The sequence below is a fragment of the Callorhinchus milii genome, unplaced genomic scaffold (assembly GCF_018977255.1).
Source record: "Callorhinchus milii isolate IMCB2004 unplaced genomic scaffold, IMCB_Cmil_1.0 Scaffold2, whole genome shotgun sequence".
Lineage (NCBI taxonomy): Eukaryota > Metazoa > Chordata > Chondrichthyes > Chimaeriformes > Callorhinchidae > Callorhinchus > Callorhinchus milii.
Genome location: NW_024704743.1, coordinates 61,630,415 through 61,649,031, shown reverse-complemented (window position 1 = coordinate 61,649,031; position 18,617 = coordinate 61,630,415). Strand labels below are relative to the sequence as shown.

At 38.7% G+C, this 18,617-nt stretch overlaps 1 protein-coding gene across 1 annotated transcript in view; it reads left to right on the top strand.

Annotated features, from left to right (window-relative positions):
* gabbr2 (gamma-aminobutyric acid (GABA) B receptor, 2) overlaps window positions 1-18,617 on the top strand; it is a 473,571-nt gene that overhangs the window by 63,534 nt on the left and 391,420 nt on the right. The gene's annotated exons all lie outside the window — the stretch shown is intronic.

The following is an 18,617-nucleotide window of genomic DNA, read 5'->3' as shown; positions in this document are numbered from 1 at the left end:
TTATAATTTCCATGACGCTGTGCAGAACTAAAATGGTATTATTTTCTGCTTCAGGAAAGATTAATTACAGCTAACAGAAAAAGGAAAGAAAAACTTGCTTCTTTACAGAAACAGGTCAAAACTTTTTGCAGTAATTATTTATGCTGACTGTTTATTGTAGGCAAATTCATTACGGTATTTGAGCAAGGACTCCTTTCAGGAATTGGAAATATGTCACACTGACTCAGGAGAACCCAACTGCAAAATTAGATCAAGCTGGTGCGATGCTCTCATGAGACAGTGTCGTAGATATAGAAACATGGAAATTTTTAACACTGAAGGAGGCCGTTCAACCCATCGAGTCCGTGCCACTGATACATGTACTATCAGACTGTTTCACCAATCCCATTTTTCACCTCTTTCCCCATATCCTTTAATATTTTTACTGTTATAGTTATATATGTGCTTATTTAGTTACCTTTTTAAAGTTTCTACTGATCCAGCCTTCTGTTATAATGAATTTCATACTCCCAACAATCCGGTGAGTTTCTTAATTAAGAGATCGCATTAAATAATAATAATCCTTAGCATCTAATAACATCATCAAAATGTCTCAAAGGATCAAAGGATGTTTTCACAAGATTTTACTGTGAACTGCAGTGACTGTGCATTTGTAGATGATTGGGGCAGACAGGTTGTGGACAGCAATACCCCACAAACAGCCATGAAGTGAATAACCAATTTGATCTGGGTAATTGTACCACAGCATTGACCCTCTCCCCCCTTCCCGAGTATGTGTGTGTGTATCATGCATTTAAGGATGTTATAAATATCACTTTATGTGTTTGTTTGGCTCATTTGATAGCACACTCACCTCCGAATCAGAAGGTTGTGGTGTTAAGCCCATGTCGGGAGTCTTGTAACTCAGTGGTTAGAGCACTCGCCTCGCAAGCTAGAGACCTGGATTCAATTCCTGGCAGGGCGAAATGTTGGGCAAGTTTCCTTACTCCACATGCCTGTTTACCTAGAAGTAAATAGGAACCCAGTTGTTATTCGTTTGGCAGGTCGCTTTTCCAGGGGTAATAATCCCTTCAAAATAAATAAATAATAATAATTTGGTCATTTCAATCGATGACTGTTTGTAGGACGCTGCTGTGTGCAATTGGCTGCCCCGTTTCGCCCAAAAAATATACTATTCACTATTCAATTCACTTTACGATATATTTTATGAAGTGTTTGAAATGTCTCAAAGATGTGATGAGGCGCTATATCAAATGCAAGGATTATTATTATTATTATTATAAACTAGGTTGACATGCCAATACAGTGCTGGGGTGTGCTGCATTGTTGAGGTGTCATCCTTCAGATGAAACTTTAAACTGAGCTCATGTGGTCTGTTCATGTGGGTGTTAAAGATCCCATGGCACTATTTGAAAAGTGAAGAGAGTTCCCCCAGGCTGATAATTCCCCAGATAAAATTGGTCATTCACTTCATGGCTGTTTGTAGGACACTGTTGTGTGCAAATTGGCTTCTGCATTCATCTACAAAAAACATAGCCAACCCTTTATAATATATTCAGTACATCACTTGGAGATGTTCTCCTAATGTGAAAGATGTTATATTGTACCATTCATGTCAGAAGGATGTCCCAAAGTGCTCAACAGTTCTGGTTGGGCACCAGAGCAGAGTGTGGGAGCTGAGTGGGATGAAGACAGTTGTTTTTCTGACTGGAGGGAAGTGTGCAGTGGTATCTCCCAGTGGGTGGTATTGGGATCACTGCTGTTTTTCATCTGTATAAATGACCTGGACTTGCGTATAGGGAGTACAATTTCCAAGTTTGCAGATGATACTAAGCTAAGTTCTCTTTGACTGTGCCTTCAGCTCCCCTCTCGACTCTCTACCCCCTCCTCGCTCCCTCCCTTCCCTCCCCTCACCCTGACCATTTCCCCCCTTCTCGCTCCCTCCCTTCCCTCCCCTCACCCTGACCATGTCCCCCCTGCTCAGGTCCTGACCCAACTGTCCAGCGCCTTGGGACGTCCTCCCGACGTGAAAGGCGCTCTATAAATGGAATCTTGTTGTTGTTGTAAGAAAGTAGTAAACAGTGAGGCGGATAGTAGCAGACTGCAAATGGACATAGACAGACTGGTAAAATGGGCAGACACGTGGCAGGTGAAGTTTAATATGTAGAAATGCAAAGTGATGCATTTTGGGAGGAAGAATGAGGAGAGGCAATATAAGCTGATGGTACAATCTTAAAGGGGGAGGGAACAGATAAAGCTGTTAAAAAAGCATATGGGATACCAGGCTTTATAAATAAAGTCAGGAAGTTATGATGAATGTTTATAAAACACTGGTTAGGCCTCAGCTGGAGTACTGTGTTCAGTTCTGGGTCCCACACTTTAGGAAGGATGTCAAGGCATTGGAGTAGGTGCAAAGGAGATTTACCAGGATGGTACCAGGAATGAGGGATTTCAGTTATCAGGAGAGGCTAGAGAAGCTGGGATTATTCTCCTTGGAGCAGAGAAGGATAAGAGAATAATAGAAGTTTTCAAAATTATAAGGGGATTCGATAGAGTGAACAAGGAGAAACTATTTCCACTGGTGGTGGGTCGGTAACCCAAGGATACCGATTTAAAATAGTTGATAAAAGAAACAGAGGGGAGGCGAGAATTTTTTTTACGCAGCGAGTTGTTCACATCTGGAATGCATTGCCTGAAAGGGTGGTGGAAGCCGATTTGATAACAACTTTAAAGAGAAATGTAGATAATTATTTGGGGAGGACAAGTTTGCAGTGTTATGAGGAGACTGCGGGGGAGTGGAATTGATTTGTACAGTGCTTTTAAAAGAGCCAGCACAGATACGATGGGCTGAGTGGCCTCCTTCTGTGCTGTATAGTTCTATGATTCTATGATTCTAAGAGGGGAAAGAGAACCGAAAGCATGAACAAAGAGATGCATTTTGAGGCATACCTTGAAAGAGAGGAGGGAGAGAGCAAGTTGAAGGTACCTGGAAATGGAGTTCCAGGGAACAGGTGGCAATTGGCTAAGAGCCCTTGAATGGTGGGCAGTTAGAGCAGAGGACATTGAGTAAGGCAGTATTGGCAGAGTGAAGAGAACAGCCTGGTTGTCAAGGATGAGGAGGTTTAAGAGTTAGGGTGTGGCAAGACCATGGAGATATTTAAATGTGTGGACGAGGATCTTGAACTTGATCCATTGGAGGATGGAGATCCAGTTGCATACAAAGCAAGGGTGGGAGTGATTGGCTCAAAGAGCCTAGTACAGGAAAGAACTTGGACTGCAGAGTTCTGGGTCTGCAGTCTGTGCAGGAAAGAGCTGGGGAGTCCAGCGGGGAGAGCATTGGCCTGATCGAAGCTAGAAAATAGAAATTATTATTTTTATAATTATTATTTTTATTTTTAGTGAATAGATTGTGACAGTATGTCAGTCAAAGTTTCCTGTCCTTAAAAAGTAAAAACACGTAATACATATGGTATTATGACGGTTTTCCATATGTGTCAGACATCAGGTTGACCAAATAAATAATCCTACGGTTGAGATTTGAAAACAAGGACCTCAAATGCATGTTAAAGATCCTATGACATAATTTGAAAAGAGAAGACACTTTCTCTCCATATCCTGATAGGTTAATCGAGCATTTATCTCATGTCTGTTAAAGAGACCTTGTTGTGTACAAATCATCTGTTACGAGCAAATTGTCTGCCGACAAAAAAAGTCACTACATTTGGAAATGAAAGCCCTGTGAGATTTTTGTGGATAAGCTGCTCCAACAATGAAATTCAATAGGTGTATCAAACAATTCACCAGATAGAAGGAGCTTAGGAAGAAAGATAAGCAATTTGGCTCATTGACCTTGTTCTGGCAAATTTATTAGATGTTGGCAGATTTTTTAATTCCAGTTCCTCATTTTAAAAAAGAATAAAATGATAGTGCCATGGCATCTTTAACACTCACCTGAACAGGCAGATGGGACCTCAGTTTAACATTTCATCCGAATGACAGAACTTCCGATAATGCAACACCCTCCCAAGTGCTGCATTGGAGTGTCAGTTTAAACTATGTGAGGCGTGGGGCTTGAATCTACATCCTTCTTATTCAGAAGTCAGAAACTACCACTGAGCCAAACTGAGACACATTCTGTTATAGTCCTACTTTACGTTTTAAAAGGGGAAAGCAAATAAGGAAAACTTGCAGGCAGGAGAAGGTAAAACATGTTCCTAGTTTTAATACAACACAATCAAGATAAATGTGACTATTATTTTTATAGAGCCTCTGTTATGAAGAAATTCTGTACTTATGGATATTCTTGATCCTAAAAAACATTAAGAGTACAGATTGACAATAGAGCACTGCCCTGAAAACAGCAGACCTTGAGGTTGTTTTTTTAATGACATGGACAGATACAGTCTGATTATCATGGTGGTTAACCAAGTGAGTGTTTGCAGTTTTATTGGACTGGTTGGTTTATAAGATTACAACAAGCGAGAGAGATTACAATTGTTTGGGAGATGAAGGCCCTTTGGAGCATCTGACTTCATCATTCCAGAATACCAATCCTAACATCTTCTCATTAAATTCTTTTTGAATAAGTCCAGTGTTCTGGACTCATATACACTTCATGTTAACCCATTCCAACTGTTCATTCCTATGTGCGTAGAGAAATATTTCCTCGTCTCTCTTTTGTTATTGCCCTTCCAACAGTTCCACCTCAATGGAGTATGAGGAAACACAGTGACCATCTTCTCGATCAGAGGACTAATAATAATTTAATACATTTGATGTAGCGCCATATCACGTTGTTGAGATGTCTCAAACCACTTTACAGAATATACTGTAAAGTGGTTTTGTCTATTTTTTGTGAAACAAATCGAAATGAATAAAAACATAAAAGGAAGAAAGAAAAAAAGATCTATCTCTTCATCAAACCTATCTTTTCGTAGGCAATGTAAAAAAGACTTACAAATTCTAAATTTTCACACAGGTATTCCCAAAAGTAACTCGGCAAAAAGTGCAGAACATTACAACAACAACAAAATTACATTTATATAGCGCCTTTCACGTTAGGAGGATGTCCCAAGGCGCTGTATGAAGACATTACTCTTCATAGTTCTCCCTTCCCCTTATCAACAACAATAACTTACATTTGTATAGCGTCCTTCATGGGTTAGCGTCTCAGAGTGTTTATCACATAATATCTTCAACGGAAACCCTCAATGTAAATCAATAATTTCCCCTAAACCTTCCTCCTTCTCCATCTCTACATCAACCACATGGGGATGGGGAGGACACTCAGCTCCTGTTGAAACAAATGATATCTCTGGTAAAAGATAGAGTTTACAATGAGACACGCAGGGATGTCAGCATTCTCCATTTCTGTTTGCTTTTGTGTTACACCCATTAACTCAGATTAATGGTGTGCCCTTGGGAGGAAATCATCATAAGATATCACTATCTGTGGACAACATCATTTTACACACAAGTAATCCTGAGATATTGAACTTCAAAATTCTTATTGGCCATTATGGTCAATTGTCGAGAAAGAAGATTAATCTTAATAATCATAAATAATGCCCCTGTGCTCTCATTCCAGCATAGTGAGATGTGTATCCCTTTAAATGGAGGTATTTACGTTTTAAAGTACCTGCAAATCAGAGTTACTCCCTCATCATCCAGATTGCATGAAGCAAATTTTCGAATATTTGTTACGAATATTAAAGAGGATTATTTCCTTCAAGCACTTTGCAACTTTCAGAACTAGGATAGTTTGTGCTGAATTCAGAAGCTTGTGAAGATGCAGAATTCTTTGCCCAGATAGCTGTGAAGATGGAATCAATAGAAATGTTTAACAGAGCTAGGCAGGTACATGGGTCGAAAAGATATTAAGAGGCATGGACATGGCATCTGACAAGATCTAATAATTTTGAAAAGTCTTGCATTTGAGATAGCGCTTTTTGCGGTAGGACAAACTCTGAAAGCACTTCACAGACTTTATTGTAAGGAGTAGTGATTGTGTAAACACTCTCAATGGGCTCAATGCTCTCCTCCTGTTCCTGTTCTTATTATATGCAAATTACATTCTATGTATAATACACTGAGTAGGAAGTATGATAGTAAGATGGCACTGTTAAATTTGTATAAGGCATTGGTTAGGCCAAAGTTAGTGCCCAGTTTTAGACACTATTATATACAAAGGTATTGTGGATATTCACCAGGATGAAACCAGAGATGGTTGTTTGAGGAACTGGGGAATGTACATGTGCCCACGGAACTATATTGTAACATAAATCCCTGCCTTCAGGAGAGGAGGGTAGAAAATCAAAATGAAGACACAATAACAACTTATTCCTTTATTGTTATCAGATCGAAAAACATTGGGAACATCCATTAGATTCACCGTCAGCTGAAGGAAGCTGAAAAAAAAAGACCTGAGGTCTGAAATTCCATCTAGTCTTAGTCTGTAAGAGAAATTTGACCTAAAATTAATTTAGGATCACGCAGGATTGTGATAAATTCCTAAATTCAGTCCTAATTTGGAAGCTGTTTTTTTTAAGAGCTTCAAATTAAGAGCTCAAATGACGTTCATTTTAAATTTAAATGCAAGTTAAACAATACGCAAAAGTTCTTCATCTTCACATCGCTGGATCCTCCGATGAATATAAAACCCTATTTACCTCTTCTAGAAATTGTGCTGTATACAGTATTTTCTTAAATGTTCCCAAATGAGGCCGTGTTCTTAAAGTATGGAAATTGATCAATATTGTTGCTGGGTGCAGTATTTTAAGTTTCAGTGTTACATTATTCTTGTACAGTATTGCAATCCTGTTATTTATCACAAAAGAAGTTCAGATGAAGAAGGCCTTTCAGGCCGTTGAATGGCAACCTTCCAGAATATAAACCCAAGCACCTTCTCATTGCAGCATCAAGCTCTTTCTAAAAAGCACCTAATCTCCTGATTTTCAATCTCCCTTTTTGGCAACCCATTGCAGGCGTTAATTATCCTGTGTGCAAATAAATACTTCCTGGTACCTGTCCTACGATTGGCATTCACAACTCTGAATGTGTGCCCTTGTATCCTGTTGCTTTGTTTACAGACTGAGATAGACCAGAGATCAGCTCACTGAACTTATCAGGCCCTGTTCACAAATTGTTGCAATATTTAAATGTTTTCGGGTTTGATTTGTGGCAAGTGACTTACTTGATTGGTTTGGGACTGTGCCAGTCCAGATTTGTATGCAAATGGCATTCACAAAGCTTTGCAAAGCTGAATATCAGCGCAAGAGGAGACTCTAGTTGCCTCTAATTATCCACAAACAATACAAAACCAAGTAGCCATGTCATTGACTAAATGTCTGACAGCATGGCTTGATTCACAGATGACAGTTATAAAAAGACCCACCATCCCAGGAGTGCTCCTGGAATGGCCAGTAATCAGGTGATCCAAAGGTTCTGGCTCCACATACCAAGCATGGTAGGGACTCTGAGCACAAGGGGTGTCTGAGTCCAGTTCTGCAGGAAGTCACATTGTGCCTGTGCTTTGAAAGACCATAACAGTGAGGATCCCCTCTGCCTTTGAATAATCTCAAATGCATACAGGGGACATCATTTTTTATTATGACCCTTGCTGGATTAATAGAAACTTTAAAAAGGTAACAACTGGCTACTGCTCTTCTGAGGAGAAAAGGGCCATTATGTTTTGTTTCCATGCACATTCCAATAACATCATGAAGTCAAATAAAAGTTGCACTAGAAATATCTTGGGGCCAATTGATCACTCATCCATGGCTCTCTTGAGTAATAATGGTCTTTTACATATTCACAGTAATAGCTTCATTCCTTGAGTCTTCTGATGATCTTTGATGGAAAATCTGTTAAAACCCATCTGTTTGACTATGCCTTTGACCACTTCTCCCTTCCTCCATCTGCCTCCTTGCATGGGCTTCCCTACTATCTTTGTAAGACACTTTGAGATGTTCTCTGTACGTGGGAGTACTATACAAGTGTAAATCATTGTTTTTAGAATTATCCTTTGCTTATTGTTTGAGCTGAACTATTTCAGGCGAGTGTCACCTGGGGAGGTGAAGCCCCTATAATAGCATGTTGTGATCTGGTCAGGTTGCACCTTCTATTTTGCATGATGCTTCATGCATCATCTCTTTATCTCTTTAGGGGCCTCTTTTCATCAGTAATATTTGGCAGATCTGCCATTGTATTAGCATAAGCTGAGTGGGATAGAGGCCAATAGCTGTGATAGAGGCCCTGGTGCTGGTAAAGTTAGACATTTTGTCATTTCCCCGTTCTGTCTATCCCTGGTAACCTAGCATGCTAGAAATTTCAGCAAAACAATGAAACATGTGGATCAAGGTCTTCAGGTCGCTACGCTATTGTGTTGCTCAGGTCCTGGGGTAATGATTGGCCCTCTAACCAAGGCCAGTGATAACAGTCTGTTGTGAATGGCCTTATGAGAACACAGAAGATTAACCTTCAGCGTTGAAGATTAAGCTCTGTTTCAGGTCGCAGTGTTTTGAGAAACGGGTGAAGTTTAAGAAGGAAAGCCAGTTATGTGCAGTTTGTTAAATATCTGGCCTTAAAGAAAGATCACTAGATCAAGACGAAGAAAGAAAGTAGATTGCAGGGATAAATTACTATAAAAGGAATATTGTAGATTCCAATTGTTTTTATCAAGTGTTCAGGCAGTCGAAATCTGATAAAACACATGTGGCTGATATTTCTACTACTTGTCACTTTATTGACCCACAGAATAACGTGGTAATGCATCTGCAAAAGATCAACCATTATTCATATATTATTTGTTGATGTCCCAGTACATTAAATCCCCTTTCTGAAGCATGACCCATTGCTGGCATAGTGCCAACAGAAGTCCATGTAGTATAACAGCAAAGACTCCAGCAAGTAAGTTTGAGGTTGGAATGTAATCTCAAGGGTCACACTGGTTAAAAATATCACTTGGAACTTGCTCTCTTGGTTTGTTATCTTATCTCAACATCCTTTTACACTGGAACCTTGAAACTCACTCGCACACAACCACATGTATCATATTCTCTGGGTCAGTACTATTTTTGCTGTGGAGAAAAGCCATGGTTTCTAGGAGAATGGTTGGTGCCTCTGGCCTTTCACTTGTGGAACCCAGACTAATGGGAGAAAAGTTTGCTTGCACGTTGGATCCTATGTGAAGTATTCTTAGATTTATGGGAGAAGGGTGAAGGGTGGTAACAACACAAACTGTTGTTAATTCATCACTAGATTTTCAATCTCAGCCAAAAAGGATAGAGTTTAGAAACATGAGAGTATGAGAAAGAACAAATGTTGATATGAGCCGCAATTGTCTTGTCTTAAGGAGGAATTTTTCTCCCTCTGTTTTCCTCTGCATTAAATATCCTTTTCCAGCTGTTAGCTCAGGATAATATCAGCGGTTAGTTTCACCATACCACACTATATATTCAATGTAAAATCCAGAACTCTTTAAATTTCTTTTAAGTTTCTTCAGGGAAGGTTTGCAGCACACTGCTTTGGCACTTCAACAGAATCTTGTTGTTGTTGTTGTACTCTTTTTAAACACAATATCGAATAAAATATTTAGTCAATTTACATGTTTCTTTAAAAAATCCAGTAATTTAGTTTATAGAAATAGCTTGGAATGAGTTAGTCTTTCATTGTCACATCACAACTGCTGCTGTATATGAGAATGACTGACCACCTCAATGATCTTACAAATCTTTGAATGTGAGTATTATGTTTTGAGGAAAAGAAGGGCAACTGTACTTGAATTTCACTGGACTTATAGAAGAACTAAACAGAAAATTGAAATAAATTCAGGGGTAGAAGGCAAACAACACAATGTTCTCCCCTTGAGCCTACTTTCTAGGCAATGGTCCCTCTAGGGTCTAAGATCACAAGATTGGTTTGGATGAAGATGGCCTTTGGGCTCAATTGATCTCATGCTGGTGGAGAGGCTTCATGCCTTACACATTTACCTTGGTTACAACATTCACTTCATTTCTAATTGCTCTCATTCATTATAATACTGGGAGACTTTTCGTCTAGGTAAAATGTACCATATAAGAATTGCATCTATATAGCGTCTTTCACGTCGGGAGGATGTAAATATTTTGGATTTAGCAGAATGCTATGGGTTGGAAAGGGAAACCTGAATTTGTGTTTGTTCATCTGGAAATCTAGATTCAAAACTCGGCAACTGAAAGAAACAGGCAGAGAGAGAGAGAGAGAAAGCCTCACTCATGTCTCTTGCTCCTAGACTGCCCTAACAAAACAACTAGAAATCTATACACCTCTGGCTGGGGGACATAAAAGCAAGCCATACCACATGGAAGGAATGCAGTGGCCTTTTCACCATATAATGATGTGTTTAACATGAATTGAGTCACCACTTCACGTATGTTTTGAAAACAACAATGAAAGGGTTGCAGAACATTTTTCCATGATGATAATGCCCTTTTAATACAATTCCATCTAAATGAAAGCTGGATACATCCTTTGCAATTATAGTGTTCGCTTTTACACCAGCCACCTCTCATCAAGCAGAGGCTCTCAGAAAGACAGCGTATCGTGCTTAGTTTGAATCTCTCAGGATTGACCTTATTAATCATTAATGATTCATTTTTTAAATTTGCTGCAATTTCTATCGAATGCATCCTCTTCATTCACTAAGTGCTATGCCAGTCATTGAATTACTTTTTCCTTGTTTAAACAGTGCAGCCATCAGTGCAAATGTAACTCACTAAAGTTAATGCTGTCCTGAACGTATTTTGCTTGAAGCCAAATAAATAATTGTGCAGTGAATGAATCAATAATCAATGTAATTTGACAATGCACTAACGTTTGGTTTCCTGATCCTCCTTTAAGGATCTTCTGTGTGTCATTTCTAGTTTATTTCAACATGGTAGGACCTTTACAGCTAAATAGAAAGACATAATGTATGAGTGAGCCATATTCTCATGTGTACAAGCCTTTAATAAGCCTTTATCAAGTATTCCGTTTGTAATACTTATGTAATATGCTTCATTATTTTTTAATGTGAATTAATTTGTTTAGATTAAGAAATGGAGTCTCCGAGGAGTAGGTCTTTTATGTCCACAGTTTTATAACTGTATGAGTTTTAGAAATACATATCAGGGACCTGTTGTATACAATATTTATCCATGAAAAGATCTGATGGGATAACATACAAGTAAGATAGTGTATGCTTTTACGCTTATATTCTATATTCCTATTCCTATGGTGCTGGGTCTGGCTATTGTTTTATAAATAATCCTTGCATTTGATATAGCGCCTTATCACGTCTTCAAGACATCACAAAGTGCTTCACAGAATATACTGTGAAGTGAATTGACTGTGTATTTTGTGGGCAAAAAGTAATTTGTAGGTTTAGTATCGTCTGCAATGTTCTTTCTATTTGGTATAAATAAATACATTTTAATTATGGTGTATGTATCAAACATATTAGTTGCAAAATAAAAATAAATGTTCACTAGACTTACTGTGGATGAATGGAAAACATCAGGAAAGGTTGGATACATATATATGAGCCTTCCCTTATGAACTGACAGAAACTAATAAGATGAAGCATTCAATGTAAATCTTATTTTGCTATGTTATTTTCTGTTCTAAACTCCTGATGACCATTCTACCTGTTCGGTGTTAGGGGATATTGACTTCTCTGGTGCTCAGATTTGGAAACCTAAGGAGCACGTAAATGATTTGGGAGGGTCAGGTACAGTATCCAATTCCCTCTAACTTCATCAATAAGCCAAGCACTAAGAAATATTGATATTTTATTATATTATAATAATCATTTAATTTGTATATAGTCCTATAATGTTGAAAATGTCTCAAAACACTGCATAGGTTTTCAGTAAAATGTAATCATTATATTAGAGTATATTAGCCAGTAGTTTTTTTGGGGCATTACAATACAGGGTAAAATGTTAATGTGCTTTAGTATATGGCTCAGTGATAAAATCAGGGAGCAGTGGACACGGATATTTTACGATAGAGGTTCCAAAAGCAAGACAGTCCATAGTCTTCACGTTTCTGCTTCACAGAACATTTATTATTGTGAGATTAAAGAAAGAAATATTCACTCAAATTTACTTTCTAATTTTACTGGTGTGTAGCAATTTGTAAGGAGAAGTTGATCATATTGTGCTTTTAGCTAGATTACTTCTTCAAAATGATGTGCGAACACAGATTTAACTTGTTTTCCAAGCAGAATCCCAAACAGAATATATCATAAAGTGGATTGACTATGTATTTCATGTGTCATTAGATAGCATTGGTTGCTGATGTGTTAGTTAACAGATCTTGTTCGTTTATGTCAGGGTCATTGCTAAGAAAATGCTTATGGTCAGTGCAGGACAGTCTGTAGGGTGTAAGTGAAAGGATGCTTATAGTCAGAATTTCAACATGTACTGTAGCACTTTCTGCTATCTTTAACTCAGGTATAAGGGGCATTATCTCAAGAGCTGAACGGTGCAGTCTGTTGTACAAACAGATTTTTATTGAAATTGCACTTACATACATTTATATTTACAGAGTTCAGACACACAACACATCAAACAACAAATACCTTATAGATCTGACAGCCAGGTTTAGTTCATGTGAGAGCTAGTTTGCATGACAGCTCAACAGAATAAATAATAAATAGAAAGTATAAAAAATTTAGAACATAAAACATAAATGTTTAGGGTGACCAAACAAAACTGAAATCTTCCATTAAAAACGAGAAGGAACTTGGTATAAGGCTCCAGCTAGCATGCCCACTGTAAGCTATGGAACACAGCTAAACTACAAACATATTGATCACAGGGAAAAGGGATACCTATGATCATAATGCTCCAGGCAGAGTATTACATACCTCTAGTCCTTGAAAGAGGAAGGAATAGTCACTCTCGTGTTTAACTAGAGCTGAGATTAAAACATCCAACTGTAAGAAATTTTGGTCAGAATTCTTGCCTCATTCTATGCCAATTTGAGAGGGGGAAACCAAACCTTTTGCTTTGTATCTATGGAATCATGTTTGTTTGAGTATTTTGATTGCCAGAGGTTTCTGCTGTTCAAAATTAAAATCTTTATAGAATATCATTGAGATCAGGCACATCCGAACATAGGAACTGACAGGACTAGAAAGGACCAATGCTGCCTATCCAGCCAGGCCCAATATCCCCCATTTCAGCCCACAACTTTCAAAACAATTATCTAATTTCGTTTTTAATTGTCTACATTACACAGGGCTGGGTGGCTACTTTATCTCAGTGTATCCTTCCAGACTTAGGGAAATTTCCAGGTGTGTAGGTAGCATATATAAAAGTGGAACTCTCAGTCCCGTTTGGATACTCCATGTGTTTCCGCATGTGTCAAACACCTGGCTGACCAAAACAAAAAAGATATTTAAAGATTTTTATTTTACAATTTATATAGCTTTGTCGTCGATGATCAGTCCTTGTCTGAGACAATCTACAGTTCTGTAGAATGATAAGGAGGATATTATTATCCTTGAAGAGGAAACAAAGGCAAGCAACTAGGATGATTTTGAGTATAAGAAATTCATGTTGTGAGGAAATGTGAAGCATGTTGGCCTTGTTCACAAATGGTCGGATGACGAAGACTCTTTGGCCCATTTTGTTTCATCTTTCCAGAACATGACCACACCATCTTTCCATTATACTAAAAGATTGTTTCTTAAATGATTGTTTCTTAAATTCTGTTAGAGACATGAACAGCTGGAAAGTTGAGAGTAAGGAGGAAATCAGCTGAAAGGTTTTCACACTAAAAGGAATAGTGGCCCTATGAACCTAATTTCTTTTAAAAAACGAATAAATCATTAGTTGTGATTTACCATTGACTGATTGGAATACATTGATTTATGATATTGTTTGATTGATGGCTATAAATCCTGGTTACAAGATAATGCATCGAGTTGATTCGCACGACATGACTGGTGCATGACATTTATATATATATATGAATAATAATCTGTGTATATGATATAATGCCTTTGATACCAGGAAGGTATTCAAAGTACTTCACAGGATTTCTGTAAAGTTTAATGACTGTATTTTCGGAGGTAAATGTGGCAGCCAAGATGTGCATAGCATGTCCCATGAAATGAATGACCAATTTTTATACAGAGGATCACTGGTCAGAGCATTGGGAGAATCTCCCTTCTCTTTCTTGAATCGTATCATAGGATGTTTAACAACCACCGGAACAGGCAGACGGGACCACGGTTTAACATAACAACAAATAAGGGTGGCATCCCAAACAATGCAGCACACCTGCAGCATGGCATTGGAGTGTTAGCCTATATAAATTCCAAATGCCAATGTGGAGCTTGAATCCTTAAGCCTGTAACTCAGAAGCAAGAGTGCTAACACCTGAGCTAGGCTGAAATCAGTAAATGGGATATCCAAACATTTATAATAATAATAATCCTTGCATTTGATATAGCACTCTATCACATCTTCGAGATGTCTCAAAGCACTTCACTGAATATACTGTACTGTAAAGTGAATTGATTATGTATTTTGTTTGTGAAAATAGCATTTAGACACATACATCCATCTTTAGAAATCACTTTGATTACACATCAGGAAAAGTACACAATAATAAAGAATAATAATTTGCATTTATATATAGGCTTTCACATAACATAAAAATCCTAAAGTTTAGCATATATACGAAATAAAATAGATCAAAAATGAAAGGGAATGGTGTCAAATGGGCATTTGGGTGCGGTTATTCGTGTGAATGCCGGCGAAATGTTTAAAGTTTGAAAAGATGCATCAGTTTTCCTAACATTGAATCTTAAAATCCTGTGGCTGGAAAAAAAAACTAGCTTTTTTGTTTTAAAATTTTATTTTTTTAAGTCTAATAAAAGTTTTCTTCCCTCAACCGTTGATAAGCTGAGGCAATGAGAGGTCACAATGAGATGGGTCACATTGCTTCCAATAAATCAGGTGACATTCATGGCACTCAGCACAGTGTAAAATGGACACAGAATCTATAGTATAATTGGTCATTAACGCTTCGTCCTGCATCCTTATTAACCCCTTTTTATTGCGCCGTGTCAGAGTTGAGTTTAATAAATCAATAGAAATATGTGTTCAATGGTATTTTCTCTCAGTGTCTTGGCCAACCATCTTCCAGATAAAATTGGTCTTTCACTTCATGGCTGTTTGTGAGACATTGGTGTGCGCAAATTGGCTACCGTGTTTGCCTACAAAATACACAGACACATCAACATCACAATTCAATTCACAGTAAATTCTGTGAAGTGTATTGAGACACCATCCTATTATTCGCAAAGAGAAGGGAATTTATCCCAATATCGTGGCCAACAATCCGCCAAATAAAATTGATATCTCATTTCATGGATGTTTGTGGGATTTTGCTGTGCACAGCTGTGCTGTCGCATTTGCCTACAAACACACAGTCACTTCATTTCACGGTAAATTCCTGTGAAGTCCTTTGAGATGCCCTTCTGACATAATAAGAATTCTGTACCAAATGCAAGGATTACTATTATACCATAGCTACAATCTACTAGCAGCATATAAATCGCAGATATGCTTATCAATGTCACACAGTGCTTGGCACACCTGTTTTTAAAAAATCCACAACAATTAATGCTCTAATTTGATGTAATTTAACAAATTAGAGCATTAATTTGCACAGAAGGTCATGACTGCATAGAAAGTCATGACGACAAAATAAATACCAGTCCATTATTCACACCAATGAAGGCGAGTCTACTTCAAACCCAAACCCTTTTCTGCTTGACCAGAGGCTGAGGTCACATACAGTGGCATAGAGCTGGCCGTGAAATTGAATTGTCCTGCCTAGCGTCTAACAACTACCAGTTTTCCCCTGGGTTAAGCTGAGGTGGGAAGGCAATCAAGCACTGGTCAGACGATGACATCCTCTTTAGAAAATTATTGCAAAGCTCTTTCAAATGACTGAAGCCTGCTTTTCATAGTGCAAAGTCTAATCTGCAATTAAATCCAGTGCAGAAGGCTGTTTTGTTTGACTACCAAAACTGGGGGATAATTGAGGACTGTGCCTCAAGCTTTTTTCCTGTGTGCTAAATCTGTTCCATGCAGCTGAACAGTCTTGCTTTGAAGAACTGGCACCCTTTTATGTTAGTGTAAATAAGTCTCTGTTGAAAACTCTCAAAAAAGGAAATCTGCACATCAAAGGAGTTTTACCAATGCCAACTTGCAAGAGAAGCTTCACGTAGTTCGTTCAGTAAGTAGTGTAATGCCATTTTTACAGCTCTGTTGGGGTGTATGCGTGTGCGTAAGAGAAAGCACAGGAAGTCACCAGCCTTGATCTGTACCCTCACTGCTGTCTTCACAGGATGCATTGATTACCTCTCCCTTGATGTCTCTGACAAGGCTAAGCTATTTATAAAATAGATCAATTCAATATGAGGCTCTTATTCTCTTATCCCTAATCATCACATTTATGTGGCTGGGAGTGTCGGAGTTCCAGACAATGAAATCAAGTACACCGGTTCATTAATGCCTTGGCTGAAATATTGTAGGACTACTGAAAAGAAGCATTGAGTCAATCTTTAAACATATTATGGCCTCCATTTATTTTCACATTGAATTCAGTGTAGATTCAACACTGTAATTGTCAATCCAAAACACCTAGAATCATAGAAATTTACAGGGCAGAAGGAGGCCATTTGGCCCTTCAAGTGTGCACCGGCTCTCAAAGCAAGCTGTTCATTCATTCCCACCTCCCTGAATAAACTGAGAGAATTATAAAAACCTGTATAGAAACAACCAACCTCTGATCTGGGAATTCACTCCAATAGGCTTTTTGGAATAATAATAATAATAATTATAATAACTTGTGCATTTGATATAGTGCTTTATCACATCATTGAGACGTCTCAAAGCGCTTCACCGAATATACTGTGTATTTTACAGGCGAAATGGGATCATCCACGTATTCATCACATCCAGGCTCTACTACACAAACTCCCTGCTTGTCAGCCTCCCCAACTCCTCCGACCACAGGCTGCAGATCATCCAGAACTCTGCAGCTCGTGTCCTCTCTGACACCAGTTCTGCGACCCTGTCACGTCCATCCTCGCCCGGCTCCACTGGCTCCCCATCACTCAGAGAATGCAGTTCAAGATCCTGGTCCTTACCTTCAAAGCCTTCCACGGTCTTGCTCCTCCCTACTTCTGTGATCTCTTAAGCCCCTACCAACCTGTCTGCTCCCCCCGCTCAGCGGGCTCCGGCCTGCTTTACGTCCCCCACCTTGCTCGCCCCACCATTGTCGGGCAGGCCTTCAGCCTCTCTGCCCCACCCTCTGGAACTCCATCCCGCAGCCCCTTCACCTCGTCCCCTCCCTTGCCTCCTTCAAGATCTGTCTCAAAACCCTCCTCTAACCATGCCTGTAGTCACCTTCCTTCCCCCCCTACCCTCCACCTTCCCCGATACCGACACCCAGCCGGGTCCAAATCCTTGACTATTCAGCGCCTTGGGACATCCTCCCGATGTGAAAGGCGCTTTACAAATGCAATTTTGTATTTTATTGTGAGTCACGTGGACAGGTTTACATTTTACATTTTATTCCAAAATAACAGAAAATCCACTAAAAGCAATGCATATAATATTGAATGGAAATTGTACCCCATAGAGCATTACAGCACATAAGCAAGTCATTCAGCCCCATCAAATCTCCATTGATGATTTTCTCCACATGAAACATCTTGTCAAATCCTTCTCTTCTGCTCGTTTCCCATATCCTATAATCTTTCTTTGGGAGCATTTGTGGACTGTGCTTCAATATGAGAATTTGTTTTCAAGACTCTTGTTGATTTGTATGAACTGACAGCAATTTCCTCCTCTTTTTTAAAGAATCAATAGAAATATATGTTTCAAAGGAATTTTCTCCCAGTGTCTTGGTCAAAAATCCGCCAGATAAAATTGGTCCTTCATTTCATGATTGTTTTGTGGGACACTGCTGGGTGCAAATTGGCTGTTGCCTTCACCTTTATCAAACTCAATCTATTTTCCCTCAACACTTAGAGATACATTCTGCTAAACTTACATTTTTTTGTGTATACTAGCAACCAAACCTTATGTAGAAGCACCATTGTTGTTTAATGATGGTTAGAGTTTGTGAGAGCTACATCAATGCTTTAATATACATCTCGGCAGATAATTAAACATGAGTACAGGTAGCTAATCTCCTGAAAATTTTCCCCGGAGGAGAACAAAATCTACGGACTTACCTTTGCTGAAAGTTGCAATGACATCCAAGAAATGATTTGCATTTTTAAATTGACCCATAACGTTATTGACAAATGCATTGTGATGTAAATAAAAGTTTCTGGGAAATTGAATTCTTCTAGATCAGAAACTCAGGGCAAAAGAGTGAGCTGTGCATTTTGAGATCGAAAGGATAAACCTGGACCAAGAAATACTGAGGTTTTGATCAGATCGGCTCGAGTGCCACACACCAAGGCTGCTGCAGACAGCAGCAATGTAGGTTAACTGCTTTCATTCGATCAGTCGTTACTGACCTTTACTATTTCTGGAGCATCTATAAGAAGAAGGTCAACA